We start from the raw sequence: 14,764 nt of genomic DNA on the forward strand, positions 1-14,764 counted from the left end.
ATTATATTAATAATATTAATTAAATTTTATTTTATATTATATTCTTTATTATTATATTATTAATTATATATTGTTTATATATTACTTCTTTTTCTATTTCTTTTCTTTTTCTATTCTTTTCTATTGTTCTTAAGGGATTTGAGGCCATGCTCCCACTTCTGAGGAGAGGTCCTGCCTGCTTATCAGGGGCACATTTGTGGGCAGGTTAAAGCCAGTGGGGGAATAATAATAATAATAATAATAATAATAATAATAATAATAATAATAATAATAATAATAATAATAATAATAATAATGATGATGATGATGATGATGATGAAAAAATGTAAACAATGATTATCTGCTGCTGTGGAATGCAACAGGTGCATCTGTGATTGGTCTCATGTTGGATGTTTGTAATTAATGGCCAATCACAGCCCAGCTGGCTTGGACAGAGAACTGAGCCATGAACCTTTGTTATCATTCCTTCCTATTCTATTCTTAGCTAGCCTTCTGATGAAATAATTTCTTCTATTCTTTTAGTATAGTTTTAATGCAATATATATCATAAAATAATAAATGAAGCCCTCTGAGACATGGAGTCAGATCCTTGTCTCTTCCCCCATCCAAGACCCCTGTGAACACGGTCACAAAGCAGAATCTCTCTCAGGAAGCACTGTGCTATACATGTGTTTCTATCTATCAGAGAATAGGAGCACATCTGAGAATACAGCCTGAATGTCAGGATGTTGGAAACAGAATTATTTGGGTGTGAGGGGAATGAGGGAGCTGCTCCCGGACTCATCCCCTCAGTCACATGTGGATTTGCACACAGGAAGTCGCTCCATCCATCCTGTGAGTGCAAAGCAGCACTGCCCTCAGCCCGAGCCAAGGCTGTGCACATTGTACTCTCAGATATGCTTCACCAGACTGTCACACCCAGACCAGCAGTGGGATTTGGTACTTCCATGTCTGCATTACAGTAGCTCCCTGTTGCCTCACAGTTCTGGGTGCATTTTTAATCATGGTGTTCTTTTTGTCCTGCAGAACGTGTTCATGGGTTCTTCTAAGGCTCACAAGGTTTCCCTTCACCCAGCCCTTAACTGCATCAAGAAGGGGAATGTTCAAATGTTCACAGCATTGCTGCCCTGCAGGCTGGGAGCAGAGATGGACTGAGGCTATGGTCTATCCAATGTCACAAATGAAGTTTGTGACAGAGCAGGGCAGCAGTTCAGCTCTTTTGAGTTTATACTTGTCTGCCAGGGTGAACTGATTCCCTTTTTTCCTTTACAGCTTTTTTTTAGTGCAATTTATAGAAAATCTGATTATTATTCTTTAATAGAAAGTTCTAAATAGCTTGGCAGTTATTGTTTCTACAGAATCTAAAAGAATGTAAATTACTTGGAAGAAAAGCAGTGCCAAAGGAGCATGAAAATACAGATGTAGATCCAAAACATGCCACCGTGGCTGTCTCTGGAGTGCCTGAAAAACTGGCAACACGAAGATGCTTTTTGTTTCTTTTTTTTTTTGGTTTTTTTTCCACAGCCTGGCATCTGAATTTCATCCAGGGAGAAAAGTAAGAAAACAGAGACAGAGATAAGCTCTCATTGCCACAAAATCCTTTTTGTTTCCTTCTTGTTGGAAGCAGGGCTGGAGGTAAGTGAAAGGATCATGAAAAAGGTGGGAAAATATTTAAAAGCACCAGCAGACTGCCTCCTGGTCTGTTCCCCCTGTCTCCCTCCACCTTTATGCTGTTTTCTCTCCCAAACACAGAACCCTAGATTGGGAGGAAGAGGAGTTTATGATATCATCACCCTGCACCAGTGCAGGGTTCAGCCTGTTTATTGCCTCATGGCTTTTGCCAGGGAAATTTGAAATTACTTATGTCATGGAGGCTCCCACTCCTCCTCTGAAATGATGTTTTGGATGAGGTAAGTTATTATTCTTAGCTGTTCCTGCCATTATAGCTGGATTTCATTCAGCTGTGGCTGCCACTGTCCTAACCCAGCCACTCAGGCAAATGGTTTTAAAGCTGAAGCCAGGAAAGAGCACGAGGAAGTCTGACCCAAAACTTTTAGATATACATGATATGTAAATGCTTTTAATATAAATTTGGGTGAGAAAGTGATAGGGAAAAAATCGCATCCCTAATAAGATCATTTACAGAGCTTCAGCAGAGGAGAAAACAGTGATTTCCAAACAAAGCCTCAATTAAGGATAAAAATAATTCTGCAAATAATACTGTATTTGCATGGGAAATATGCAAAGTACCATAATGCAATTCTTAATCAACTAGAGAGCTGTCAGACATACAAAAATAAGTTAATTCTGCTGTTAATATTGCTGCACGTTATAAATATTAATTGAATGCTATTCAACATTAGTTTCATTATTGTTTAGCAAGTGTTTTCACTCCCCCCACCCCTTAAGTTGGCAGATAATTGGCTTTCTTCTGCTCAAGTCTGTTCTCCCAAAGTGGATTCATGTGGCAAAGAAGGAAAACCTCAGCTTAAAGCTGTGGGAGTTTTGCAGGCACCCCCAACATGGACGAGACGAGAATTTGAGTGTATGTTTCAGAAAGGCTGATTTATTATTTTATTATATATATTATATTAGTATAATTAATATATTAATAATATATATGACTATATATTATTTAATATTAATGATATATAATAATTAATTATCTATAATTAATATTAATGAATAGAAGAAAGGATTTCTTTAGAAGGTTAGCAAGAATAGGAAAAAAATGATCACAAAGGCTTTGACTGACTGAGACAGTCTGAGCCAGCTGACTGTGATTGGCCATTGATTAGAAACAACTCTATGAGACCAATCCCAGATGCACCTGTTGCATTCCACAGCAGCAGATAACCATTGGTTACATTTTGTTCCTGAGGCCTCTCAGCTTCTCAGGAGGAACAATCCTAAGGAAAGGATTTTTCATAAAACATGTCTGTGACATCAAGCACCAAAACCTGGTGTTTCCAAAGACTCAGGAAGTTTTTCACCTAAGTTTGATCAATAAGGATAAACTTACCTAAGAGTTTTTAGCTGAGTTTGATCGACTGTGAAGCAAAGTTTTGGCCTGGGCAGGGCTGACAGGCTGCCTGTGGGACAGTCTCTCTGCTGCTCTCATTAGCAGGAGCTAAAGGGGCTGCAGCAGGGCCTTTCATGTGCTAGAGAGAACTCATTAATTGCTTCATTCTGGGCTTGCTATTTATGGCATTATTTATGAATATTCCAGAATCTGACACCGGGGCAAATTCTACTCTTAGTTAAATTAATAGTAAGTTAATGGTAAATTTTAAAAAGTGGCTTGACTCACTATTGTTCTTTTGGATTTCTTCTAATTGAAACAAAACCCTAGCCCATTGCAGGGTCATTCCCCATCATCACAAGTGCATGCACTACACTACACTGCTGTTGTGCAAACTCCTTCACAGGTATGAAAGGTTTTGCACTGGAACACGACGTGAGGTGGATAAATACAGCTCCATTTCCCAGACATGAAAGGGAGCATACCTAGGCATGCCAGAGGGCACCTGGTGAGTCCCTGAGACACCTGGGGGAGAAAGCAGAGCACCAGCCCTGCTGTAAGCACCAACACATTTTCTCCTTCAGCTCCTCAGCAGGTAAATTCACATCAGCCAGGTCGTGCAGCCAGGAGCTTGGCCCTTGTTTCAAACCCAGAAAATGCCATGCTCCAGGTCACGTGCATTTTTATGGCAAGGGGAAATCCAGCCAGTCCTGGGTGACTTTTGTGTTAATTTTGCACAGCAGTTTGGTCTGGAGAGATCTAAGCCCAAGCACTGGGACAGAGCAGCCTCATGGCAGCCGGTGTGAGATGGTGCAGGGGCTCATCTCCATCCCAGGTGACAGGCAGGTTTGGCCAAACCTTATTGAGCACAGGAGCAAAAACAGGGCAAAAAATGTCTCAGTGCTCCTTTCCCCCTTCAAACCTGTGACAGGATTCTGCCTTTGCTTTATGGGTCTGAGGAACAGGAATGATCCATATCCACACATGTAAAAATGCAGTGCTTTTGCCTTATTTTTTCCATCTCAGCCCTCTCACCATTGTAATAAGGTGTATATGTAACAGAGGGGCAAAGCTGGGGGTGCTCAGGTTCAGTTACTGGGAGCTCTGAAAGGGCAGGACATCAAATCCCTGAACAGCCTCAAAAACCTGCCCAGAGTCAGAGTTCATCGTCTCTGAGAGCTCAGACTCTCAGTTTCAGCCCAACATCGCTCAGCTTGGACTAAAGCAGCTCCTCACTGCATCAGTTTCACCATTTTATCCTTTCAACAGCACTGATATGTGTTGGAACAACATGGGAGGAAACTGAGGAAACACAGAGAACCCCAAAAAGTGTGGGTTCAGCACAGGGAACACACAAAGTGTGGGTTTAGGCACACAGAACACACAAAGTGTGGGGTTTAGCACTATAAAAAGTCCTCTCCTGAGGTTCTGCCTTTGCTTTGGGCTTCTGTAGTTACCCAGCTGAGGCATGGATATAATTTGCTCCTTCCTCCTTTGCAGGAGAATATATCAAGTAGATAGTTAAGACATAGAAAACCCCAGACCATCAGGAAAAAAAGAATTAATAATAAAATACAATTAGCTGCCTGCTATTTAGTTACCCCCTATTTAAGCCCTGTGTGCTAATTCTTGTGGAATCAGATTTCACTCAGATTTGGGGTACTGTGGCTTTGGTTTTGCTTGCAGTGATGTGCATCCACAAATGAAAAACCTGTTGATGTACTGGGAAATTCTTCTTTCAGCTCCCAGTTAAGGACAATGAAATGTCATTCTGCTTTCTCTGTCTGTATTTCTTCCCATCACATACTTTTTAGCCATGTTTGCAAAAACTTGGAGGCAATATTGCCACAAATACATATTTAAGATTTGATTACTCATTCTCATCCACTATCATGTGCCAGACATGCAGCCTACTCCAACAGATTACTGTTCTTAAAGTTGTTACAGGAAGGTTAAATAAAATGGTGCTTTTATGACACTGAATATCTTTATGATGTTTCAGCTAAATCATAGGCTGTTTGGGGATGCCACAGCTGTGGCAGGTATTAAAATCAAACTGGCAAAATGTCACCAGTCCCTTGGCCAATTACCATGCTCAGACCTGCCATTTGCTGTCCAGCACCTCAGGAAGTCCCTGCCACACTTCCCTGCACACTTTGGGGCACAGAGCAAAATCAAAACACGCCAAAACTGCTCCAACAGAAAAATCAAAGTCTGAACGGGAGCCACCAAAAATCCTGATCTTCCAAATTTCTGTCTGCTGAGGTTGTTAACCATCCTCTGTTAGGAGCCCCCCTGACTGATTTATTTTGCTCTCAGAGGCTTGGGAAAGGACATATACCATTCAAAGTGGCTGCTGTGTGTGTGTGTGTGTGTATTTACATTATAAAAATATCCATAGCTATGAAAAAATAATTAAAAATCAAATATGTAGCTTCCACAGCAAAAGTAGTGCCACAAAATCAATGAATGACTGGTGCTGCAGTCTTTATGGGACATAACCTCTGAAAACAGAAGAAGGAAAATTGAAAATCTTATTCTTTAGAATAGAGCCAGAGCTGGACAGTGATGCTGAATGGGACATTTTGACAGGTTCTTGGTGAATATTTCAAATTTAAGTAAGAGGAATAGCAGTCTGAAATGTTTGCAGGTGTTTTTATTCTACTTGCTGCCTGCTCTAGTTCCTTCTGTTAAAATATATAAATAAATGTTTACTTGACACACTTTAAGTGAAAATGGGATTTCTTTTGAAAGTTTATAAGCAAGAAATTACAATGCAAGTACTTTGAGGAGTTTTAGGTCTCAGGTTTTGCAGAGTAATTCAAGCAAAAAGAAAATGAACTTATTTTAAATATTTTTAAGTCGTTATTTTTTCAGTGCTGCAATCTATTTTTCAGCACGTTTGAAATGTTTCAGGAGATGAAAGCATCTCATTCTTAAATCATTCACATTCCTTTACCAGGCTCTTTTTTGTGTTTTAGGTATTCAAGGAAAACCTGTGCTGAAGCTGCTAGCTTTTACAAAAGCTCTGTTATGAAGGTGCTGACAATAAAAGTAAGATTTTTTTTAGATATACATTATTTTGAGGGTATGAGAACAGATTAAAAATTACCAATGGGTGCTTAGGCTGTAAAGTTCTCTGCACCCACTTTCAAAGCTTTACCTCGTTGTATTGCTGTAAATTGGTCCCAGTATGGACTAAAGACAGGTCAAAAAGATTTAATTTAGATTTGTGCTGCCTTCAAATATTTGAAACATAGAATATGTACCTCCCCTAGAATATGTACCTCCCTTAGCCAAGAAACATAGAAATGTGCTTGAATTAAGAAACTGGACCAAGAGAAACCCTTTTTGCCCCCTGAGCTGCAGTCACACCCAAACCTCCATGAATGTTAGTGCCAGCTGCATGTGGTGACTGAAATCTGCTCTCAGGGCTCCAGGAGAGATAAAGGATAACCCCACTTTCCTAGAGCACCTGCCCAGTTCAGAGCAGGGAGCACAGTGAGGATAATCACTCCTTGTTTCAGAGCAGAAGAAAATTGGTTTATGGCCTGGAGATGATGCTTTTCCCCTTGGCTGTCACACTTTGGGCTGGGATGTTACAAATTCCCCTCTCTGAAGTTCTAAGGGCTTGAGCACGGGACACATGAAAACTGCCAGGGGAGTTGTCACACCCCACACCTTTGGGGTGTTTTTCCCTTGGTGTGCACAGGGAAATAACCCAAAAAGTGTTTTGGCCAGCTCTCCTAAGTCACCCCACACCTGCATCACCTATGGCAGGTGAGGAGATGCTGAGTGCCAGCTGAGCTCCCTGTCCATCTGTGGAACTGAAAAACCCTTTTTAGGGAATATTCCACTGTGCCTCTCCCATCAATAGGAGTCTGGACCCCCTTTTCTCTCATAAATCAGGACAAATATTTCAGCTGGGAACAGCCAAAGGGTGAGTGAGTGCTGAGAGCTGCCTCACCTCTGGAAGCTTCTCCTGAATGAATTCCAGCTGCCACGTGCAGATTATTTCTGTTGAATAATGGCTGATCTATTTCCCCATCCTGTGATCAAATCAGTGCTCATTTTGCTAGAAGCTGGGAGGAAATCAGATACCTTTTTGCACAGGGAATCTTTACTTTTAAATACAATTAAGAGAGAGGGGGAATCCAGCAACAAGGTGTTGACACTCAGCTGGAAACAGAGTGGATTTAACAAACTTGGGAATTTTAAGATGCACAGGGGATTCTATCTGAGCATTAGGAAATTATTTTTTGCTGTGTGGGTGACTGAGCACAGGAACAGTTTGTCCAGAGGGGAAGTGGGATCTCTGTCCTGAAACATCTTCCCTCCAGACAGGATTGTGGGGATGCTGGAGCAGATGACCTCTGGTTCGTTCCAACCCCCTTCTGTGCCTCTGTGTGTCCCAGCACTGCTTTGAAATTATTTTTGGCATGGTTCTACCTTTCAAACAGCAGATCTCTGTATGTAGAGTAGGCCTTCCTGATTTGGTTTTCTCTCTACTTTGCCATTTGAAATATCTTTTGCTTTTACTTCGTTCTAGAAATCTGTGTTTAAAACAACTAAAATGCAGGAACATTGTTGTGAGGGTCCAGCTCATGGGAGAGAACTCTGTCTCCTCTGGTTTTATTTGTGTTGCTCCCCCATTGCATTTCATGTCCACAGACCTGCAAGTCCATGTTCAATCCCACAGTTTTGGGAAAAGGACATGTTCTTTATGTCCTTTTAGAAAAGAACATAAAGGGGAAAACATATGCCATCCTCAGTTAACTTTGAAGAATAATCTGTTGCTTTTTGGAGAGGGTCAGTAACTCCTGCTCTAATGCAGCAAAGATGCATATTCCTACCTACCATTAAAAGGAAAAACAGGAAGATGAGCAGAGGTAGGGCTGCTGAAGCAAATATCCTTTATTATTTGCAAGCAAATTTTCTCCATTTCCAGCAGCTCACACTGCATTATCAACTAGCAAAGACTTAGGAAACCAGAGCTAGAATTATAATAATGCCCTGGAGTTTCATGCAGGACTGTGAAAGCCCTTCAGGAAGGCAGGCTGTGTCCCTGGCAGGACCCAGAGGAGGAAAGTGGGGCACACACTTTCTGTGCCTCAGCCTCCAGGGCCATGGAAACTCAGCCACAAGTTGAAGAAACTTTGGGGTCTTTGGTTTCCAGTGCCCTCAGCTTCCCTTGGTGCTGTAGCTGCATTTACAGACTGACACTGTGCAGATTATTCTGCTTGCTGAGTGTCTGTCCCAGCTCAGAATGAATAGGAAATTATCTGTGGAGTTACAAACAGTGGGCACAATAATAAATGAGAGCTAATTATGTTTAATAGATCCGATCATTTATTGCTACAGGATGTCAGTGATAAAATTAATTTCAAGAAAGCTGATCAACTTCATAATCTTACAAAACAAAACATATTAGCTACCTATTAGCTTCCTTTCATGGCTTGTTATTAATTTTCTATTGTTATCCAAATGCAGGACAGAGCATAACACGCAAACCACTCTTTTCTAATTAGGAGAGGTCCTTGTGTCTCAAGTAGGTACAGGATTATTGTCTCATACTGCACAGAGTGAATTGCCAGGGTAAAAGGAAACGCTGAAATAATGAAAAAGGGAGAAAAGCAAGGAAAAAAAAGCAAAGCTCCCCAATAATTACATAAAAATAAGAAGATAGCCATGTGATATTTAGTATTCCATTGCCTTCCAAAGAACCTTTTGTGCTGCAAGTCCAGCGCTTAGATTTGCATTTTTATTTCAACCCTTTAAACTTTTTGGGTCAAAATTATGCTTAGTTGAGGAGAACCTTACAGAGTCAGGCCAATAGAAACTCATCTTTTTAAAGTGAGAAATCATGTCTTACAATTCTGCAGCTTCTGCAGGTCTCTATCTATTAAGCAGTAGACATTTTTGATTAAATTCAGTGACATTAATCTAACAGAGTTTTTTCTCCTCTCTATTTTTTTAAACTAATGTCTGACAGCTTTTGTAACAAAGTTTTTCAGACAGGACTTCAAATTAGCTGTAATTTATAGCTGATATGAATAAGGAAATATTTACACAAATTTGCACAAAGAGCTGCCATTCCATGTTGAACATCTCTGCTCGTCCATAAACACCTGGAAGTGAATTTAAGGGAGACTTATGAATGAGACAGAAGCTCATAGTGCAGGCTGGCCTGATTTGGCTTTAGTTACCTGATTAAGTATCTTTTTACTCCAGTGTTTCAAGTGAAAAATGTATTGGTAACAAAATTTGGACAGTTTTCCCATTTATGGTGGAAATCCTATTAAAATTAATCAGCCTTTCAATTTGAAACAGGCTGATAAAAATTTAAATCATAAAAATGCCATTCTACGTTTAGAGTATGGTTCACTTAGCTCGTTAATGAGATCAAAAGGGACCCCTTTTTGTGACACTTGATCATTTGAAAGCTTGTCAAGAACTTCACTCAAAGACCTTTCAAATTCAGAACATTTCTATGGAAATAGTTATATCTGAGCCAAATTTAATACCTTTGCTCTCAAACATGTGCATTTGCCCAGAGAATAAAGTCCTGAATGGGAGAGGAACCAGCTCTGCACCCCAAAGCTCCTCAGCACAGTGAGTACTGAGCTGAAAGTCACACACATCCCAGCACAGGCACACCTGGGCTGCAGCTCCCACCTCAAACCTCTGCATTTGCCCAGGAAATAAAGTTCTGGATGGAGAGGAACCAGCTCTGCACCCCGAAGCTCCTCCAAAAGTTCTCCATATACTGATCAGGCAGCAGTTAATAAGTGTCACTTGAGACAGGTATGTGACCCAGCTGAACATTGTGCTGAATGCTGCGAGTGCCTTGCAATGCAGGGATGAGCCAGAGGTGATCCCTTGGGTTGGGTGGCTGGTTTGCACCCTGGGGGCAGGGTGGTGACAGTTTGGTTCCCGTGTGATATCCTGGGGCAGGAGCAGGTTTGCAGCCCTGGGGATGCTGCTCAGGAGGAGCTGTTTGCTCAGGTGAGCCCCATTCCCTCTGTGAGCAGAGGCAGAGAGAAGGGAACAGGAGCCGTGGGAAGGCAGAGGGGCTGTGGGAGGCCAGCGCTGGCCAGCAGGGAGGGGAAGGGGCCACGGGGACGCAGCGACCTGCAGGGCAGCTCCCCTGGCAGCCTGAGCATCTGCTCACCACCTGCACGGCGGAACCTGCCCCTGGTCCCCTCCCCTGGTGGCACTGGGGGGACACAGCAGCAGCCAGAGCAGCACTGCAGGGAGGAGCAGCCTGTGGGGAGGGTCCCCAGGCCGAAGAGGGAGGTGTGAAAATCAACATCACGGGCCAACATCTGGGATTTTCAATCTGTGCATAAATCTGTACTGCTTTCTGTCATACATTTGCAGTGACAAATTATTATTCATTGTCTGCAGGGTACCCTGGGATTCTTCAAAGTAATGCAAAGTACCATTTCTGGGAAGAATCACAGAGTGCATGGCTGGGAAAAAACACATCTGAGGAAACAGTTCATGTCCTAAAAAATAAGCCTCACAAACTACAAAATGTGCCACAACTTTGATGAGCATTCACTAAAACCATGTATTTGCCTCAGTTTCCCTCTGGAACTCCTCACAAAAGCCTTTCAGCTGGCTCCAAAAAGGCAGGCACGTACCAGAGCGTGTTGTTCGAAAGTTTGTTTATTTTAGGTTCAGTTGATTTGTTGCAGAAATATGCTAGACCCTTAATCCCAGTAGGAAACTGAAACTGTGAGAAAGACAAAGTCTGGCTGACCCCCTGCAAGAACAGGCAGCAAACCCTGCTGAGAAATAGCAGCAGCAAAAACAGAGGGAATTACCACAGAGTTTTGTCTTGGAGGATGACAACTGTTTAGAAAATGCAAGGGCTGAAGGAGTAATTCCTGCCCACCCTCCCAGGCTGCCTGAATTAAGGGTGTGACAAATGGGGAATTGAAACCTGCACGAGAAAAGCACCCAGTGTGGTTCTGTGCATCCAGCTCCTCTTTTTGAGCTGCTCCCTCTCCCCTGGTTTCACTGGAGGCAAAACTCTGCTGGCATGTGAATTACATGGATGAGTTCGTCTTATCTGAGATTAAACTTGAAAAGTGGCTAAAGAATTGTTTTAAAATAGGGGATTTTATTTTTCTGTTCACGTGGGATCCAGATTTCATTTCTATAGCTTCTCTTTGCCACACCTTGGCACATGAGCTAAAAACAGCCTCAGAACATGGCCAGGCCAGTCTAAGAAAATGTATTTTCCTTCCTAGATTATCCTGTGCTTCAAACTGAATTAACAAGAAATTAGAAAGCAAAGGATCAAGATTTAGGAGAAAGGAATTTTTATCTGCATTCTCAGGATTTTTGGGAGAACCAGAACTTGAAGCTGGTAAGTGTTAAAATGAGTCAGAGGAGGAAAAAGACCTAAAAGAACAGATGCATGAATAAGACTACCAGTAGGCATCTTGTAAGAGAAAGAGAGTGGTAAGCATTTTTCATCTTCATCTGTTGGGAAGGCAGAGAGCAAGACTGGTATGAAACCCACTCTGGAGCAAGGAAAAACAACCAAAAAAAAAAAAAAAAAAGAAATCCCCTTTCACTGGCATGGAACCCACAAGCAAAAGGGTGGAAAAAAATTGAATATATATGATCAGATGATGCACAAGAAAATCTGTGCTCAGATTGGTCCACAGGACCAATAGGACATATAAAAACCTCTATTTCATCTGATTTTCAATACTCTTAACCTTGCTTCCACTTTTTGTCACAACCAAGACAATCTTGGTCTATCTGCAGCTGGGCTATGCTTTCAAAATTGAAAACTTTCAAGAAAAGGTAATTAAAAGCCCTCCAACAAACATCAGGAAATGTAGACAGTGAGAAATCTTTATGGTGCTAGAATCATCATTCAAAGCCAGTCCTTAAAGTAGCAGGAATAGCATTAAATGTATATCTAGATATCTTTTTAACCTTTATACAGACAGCAGGAGCACTGCAGGCTGCATTTGCATTTCATAGCAGGAAACAAAACCATCCCACAAAGATTTGATAAATCATCAGAGGAACAACCAAGTGCCCTCACGCATGCACATGTTTTTCTAAAATCACAGAGAATGAAGATAAGAGACACACACCCCAATCTCCATCTCAGAGGTTCATTAACTGTACCCAAGCCTGACTACCTCAAGAGCAGTATAACTGAAATTTGAAATATGGATTTGTTTCATACATTTCTTCTCTCTTTCTTTTTTAAATATTTTTGGACAATTGACTGACCTAGTTTTCAAATCATAAGAATTTTTAGGACAATTCTTGCTACAGTAGTGATGCAGATTTACTTCCCTTGATATTTTGATTTCAGGGAGGAAGAAAAGTCTGTCATTCCTGCAAAGCATGTTGAGTAAGATGATTGCTCATTCTGGTTCAACTTTGTTGACTTCTGTGAAGGTATAGGACATACAGGTTTGGACAAGTCAGGTTTTTAAACTGAAACCAAATGAAAAATTTCTATAGAAACCTTATTGCGACAGAAGAACCAAATTCTACAAGAGACACATACACCAAAAAATTCCCATATTAAAATTTAAATTCTATTTTTAAAAGTCAATTTTTTTCCTATAGAAAACCAAAATATAACATTTCTTTCTTTCTTATTTTCTTATTTTCTTTCTTATTATTATTTTACTTTGCTTGCCCAAGATTACTGGGGGGAAACGGGTTTGAAAACCAAGCCAGATTGTTTTGAATCAAGTGACTTGGCATGAAACTGCATTTCTTACCAACGTATTTCCCTTGCCAATCATAGCTGCAGCCCCCATTTCTTTTGGGCCAGCCTTCCTCAAGGAGCACACATTCCACACAGCAATAAATGGGCTCCCTGGCACATGGCTGGCCTGCAGGATAATTAATTCTGCATTTGCAGAGCACAGCAATGCTGCGCTGCCTCTCCATATGGACACCCTAATTGCACTGAGCCTTCCTCCTCTGAGGGCACTGGGCGTGCAGCTACAGGCTCTGGCCAGGAGGAGGGTGAGGATGAGGATGAGCAGTGGCTGCCCTGAGCCCCATGCTCCTGAAGGGTTGGGAGAGATCCCTGAGCTGGCCTCACTGCTCTGGGCTCACTGAGCTGGGCTCTCCTCCTCCTCCTCCTCCTCCTCTGACCACTCTTTTCATTGCTGTGCCCTGCTGAACCCCCTGCTCTGAGCAGGGGCTGCAGGGCCGTCCCATGGTGAACCCAGCCCAGCTGTACAGGGCAGAAATGGTCACCTTGCCACTGCTGGGTTGGTGTAGGGTTTCCATAGCTGCCCTACCAGCTGGAAGGATTTCTTGTGGGGCTCCCACAGGCGCTGCTTCCCAGCCATAGTCCACTGAAGCAGGCTTCCTTGCACTGCAGCTGGAGCTGCCATGGCTGGGGAGCTCAGAGGTGTTACAAGGGATAGATGGCCTCTCCCCTCCCTTCAGGCAAGCACTGTGAGTGATAGCAAACCCAGTTTCATAAAGGTCTGTGCGCATCTCCTGCATTCCTCCCCAAAGCCTGGAGTCTTCCCTTCTCTCCAGAAACCATCCCAGCACCTCCAGCCCTCCTGGAAGCCCTGTGCCTGTGCCACAAGGACCTTTCTGCTCTCCCCGCCACAGGAGTGTTCCCCTTCTGTCCCTGGGCACAAATAATGTCCATGGTCACCTCCAGGTGTTTTTCCCTGTCACCCAGAAGGACTCTGGGCGTTGGATCAAGTCTGGGGCTCCCTTGGCCTGCCCTGTGTGCTGTCCTTTGTGTCCCTAGCTCTGCCATGCCATTCACAGCCTGAAAAGAGAAGTGCTCACTGGATCTGGCAGGCAGTGCTGCGTTCTTTACTGCTGATTTCCCTCTCTCAGGATCCTTCAGACTCCCGACAGACCAGGCTGGCAGCAGGAAACGTGTTCACACCTTATTGAAGGACGTGGGGGTGGTGGCAGACAGACAGCTCCACAGGTCCCTACTGGGACAATGAGAGAAGCCCCATTTCCTCAGAAAATGACACCAAAAGTTCCCCAGATTTTGCTCATAATGTGTGAGTTTCTTTGTACATGCCGGGGACTTTCTGAAGCTTGTGATTGTGCTCATGGTATTTTTGTGTTCAGCCAGGAATTGATGCACACCTTCAGTGCAAGGAAAATGAACAAATTCCACAGCAAAGCATATTTACAGTGCCTGGCCATCCTACACATGCAGTTAGACCCAAACAAGTATGAATTTGTTAGGTGCTTCCAATATAAAATTAGATCTTTATTGGATTTATATATCCATAAATGTCTGTATGTACATATCCACTGATGTAAGATCTACTGTGAGTTTATGAATAGAGTTATGAATAGAGCAAACCAACATTTCCAAACTTTGGGACAGTAGCCCAAAGTTTTTATTGCAACAAAAAAAAAAAAATTGCCAAAAGAACCCTAACAAAAAAAAAAGCCAAAAAACCCACAACCAAACAACAACAACAATAACCCAAGGGAAAAAAAAAGGCAAATTCCTTAGCACAATTTTTTCTCAGCTTCAGACCAGTGAAAGCGTGAAGCACAGCACTGGGGAGACTTGATCAGATGGAGTCATTTGATGCAGCAAAAACTTGCTATCAAATCTGAATTTTTTTCCAGTAAGTAGATCCTTTTAGTTGAAATAGATTGCAATGTTATGTTGTTTTATTGGAACAATCTAGATAGTGAATATTGCAGTTAGAAATTAGGCTTTGAAGCAAGAGATTCTCAGATAAATTA

Source organism: Camarhynchus parvulus, chromosome 1A (assembly GCF_901933205.1).
Source record: "Camarhynchus parvulus chromosome 1A, STF_HiC, whole genome shotgun sequence".
NCBI lineage: Eukaryota > Metazoa > Chordata > Aves > Passeriformes > Thraupidae > Camarhynchus > Camarhynchus parvulus.